This window comes from Grammomys surdaster, unplaced genomic scaffold, assembly GCF_004785775.1.
Source record: "Grammomys surdaster isolate TR1022 unplaced genomic scaffold, NIH_TR_1.0 125950, whole genome shotgun sequence".
Taxonomy (NCBI): Eukaryota; Metazoa; Chordata; class Mammalia; order Rodentia; family Muridae; genus Grammomys; species Grammomys surdaster.
The window spans coordinates 1,736,596-1,739,141 of record NW_021620771.1 but is presented as its reverse complement, the minus strand read 5'-3'; the positions used below and the strand labels follow the sequence as shown (position 1 = coordinate 1,739,141).

At 44.9% G+C, this 2,546-nt stretch overlaps 1 pseudogene; it reads left to right on the top strand.

Moving 5' to 3' along the window:
• Positions 1-947: 947 nt before the first annotated feature.
• LOC114609232 overlaps positions 948-2,546 on the top strand; it is a 14,514-nt pseudogene continuing 12,915 nt past the window's right edge.

The following is a 2,546-nucleotide window of genomic DNA, read 5'->3' as shown; positions in this document are numbered from 1 at the left end:
AGGGGGGGAGTTGGAGGGAGGAGGGGGAATTAGAGGCCTGATATAAATACAGTATTTGTGTATGAAATTCTCTAGAAGAAAATTAAAAATAAATTTTTAAAAAGGAAACCTAGTAACTACAAATGTTGGCAGGGATTGGATGTGAGGCCCCCTGGATGGCAGCACATGTGACCCTGGAAACCCTGTCAAAAGGCTGATGAGATAGGTCGTTGACTTCACAGATGGATGCCTACTACTGTTATTCTGTTACATGGCCATGTTATCTAGTAAGCTGCTTCTAGATGCCTGTGTTTGTAGCTTTTATAGTGTATCGCTTTGTCTCAGTGTTACTCAAAGAAGTTTCTCTCTGCAGTGGGCAACAGTTAATGTAAAGACTCATAACTGGTCCCAAGTACTGAGCACAGGGACTGTTGAGTGCTCAATCCTAGGTGAGACATCGGTATCATACACTTCAAAGCTCAGGGACCACCACAGATGAGGGAGCAAAAAGAATGTAGGAACGAAGATTCGAAGGAGTGCTGTGACAACTGTCTTTTGGAAATGACACGCCACCGTAGTCCTGAACTCATAGCCATGTGGTTATCTGTGCAAGACCTGGACAAGCTTGGCAGTCAACATGCCATCCTGAATAGGGAATGGATTCTTGAAGCCTGCCCTTCCTTATATATATTGAAAGTTAATGGTTGCTGAAGATAGAATTGTTCTTTTTCAGTGGTGTAGCCAATGGTAAGATGCCTCGATACAGTAAATAACCCACCACTCATGCTTGTCTAAACTGTAATCATACTCAGGCAGTTCCACACAAAAGTGAAAGGAGCACTTCCTGGGAAGAGGGAGTTTAGTGGGAGTGGGAAAGAAGTACGCGTGGATATGACCAAAATGCATTATATACAGCTATGGAGCTTTCAAGCATAAAGAAAACTTAGAAATCAAACAACTCCGAACCCATGAACAACAACTGCATCACAGACATGAGAGTGGGGGCAACTCTGAATGGGAGACCGAGCGAAGGTGCGGGGGACATGACATCCTGGGGATGTGTCACATTGCTGTGACAAGTATCTGAGACTAGATGATTCATAAAGAGCAGAAACTTAGAGAGACCCTGGTCACTGAGTCATCCCAAGTTGTAAAGTAGAAGGACAAAAAGAGAAGAAGCGGGGAAAGGAGGAGAGAGGAAGAGATTGAGGTATAGTGCCAGGGAAATGTTAGCGATCCCCCAAGAAGACAGACAAGAGCCAATCTGATGCAACTCACAGCAGGGTCTTTATTCTATCCAAGCTAGCTCGGGCCCCTCCCAGTGTACTGCCATCACACAGGACAGGTTTGGTGGTGGGGTAGTCCCAAATGTCTATTGGGGCAAGGCTTTATAGTAAGCAGTAAGCAGGGAGTACGTGTGCAAGCATCTAATTGGAAAGTTACTGTGGACTTTAACATAATTGGCTGGTTCTGGGAGTCATATAAACTTAATTTCTGCTCTCTTCTGCATTGGTGGTCATTAGGCAGGGGGTAGGCTTGTAACCTGGGGGTGCAGGTTTGTTGAGGGATAACCTGGAGACACTGGTCTTGTTGGGGATTAGCCTAGAGACTGGAGCTAAACTCAGGTTTTGTTGCAGGGCAACTTGGAAACAAATGCTAGGTACCAGGCTGTTAGTTTACCCGAGTTTAAATTTAGGTCAGGTTCTCTAAAATGGAGTCTGAACTTAAAAGATTTGGCCCCTCAGAGGAACGGAGTCAGGGAGCCACTTCCGCAATAACAGCATCCCTTGCTATGTAAGAATCTCCTAGGTGGTACTGGCTTAGTTTTGAAGACATGAAGGGGTCATGGAGAACAGCTGAGGCTTACAACTGGGGGAGGCCAGGAGAGGCCATTGGTGAAAATGCAGCCAGAGTATCAGGAGAAGCCCCAGGATTGAGGGTCCAGGGGTCAAGGAGAAGTTGAGGCTGAGCACCATGAAGAGAGCCCCAGAGAGGCTATTGGTAAGAGTGCAGCCCAGCTGCAGTAGAATACACCAGCATTTGGAGATGCTAGCACCATGAGACAACTGACCACCGAGAACAGCAGCAGCCATGGAAAGGAGCCTGCCCAGACTTAGAAGGCAAGCTGTGTGTGCTGCAACAAGCAGAGCCAGAAAAGTGGCCCAAGGGCTTTGGAGGAACCCAGATTATGAGTGGATGTCAGACACTGGATACCGAGTTATTTATAGTTGGAACTTGGTTTTGCTTTGATTGTGACTGTGTCCTCTTTCTTCCCTCCAGAGGTAAGGAAGCATTTAATTTAATTTTGATTTTGCAGAAGCTACAGCTGAGAGACTTTGAACTTTTAAAAGAAATTTTGGATTTTTAAAGGGAATGAATTTTTCATGTGTTTGACCTTGTAAAGACCGTGGGACTTTTAAAGTTATCATGTTTTAAATTGTGGTTTTAATGTTAACATGCATGCCATCTTGGAGATAAATGAGAAAGGAAAGGTTCTAATTGAAAAGTGATGTGTGTGTATGTCAAGTTGACAAGGGGTCAGTTGTGCTGGATGGTTTTTTGTCAAC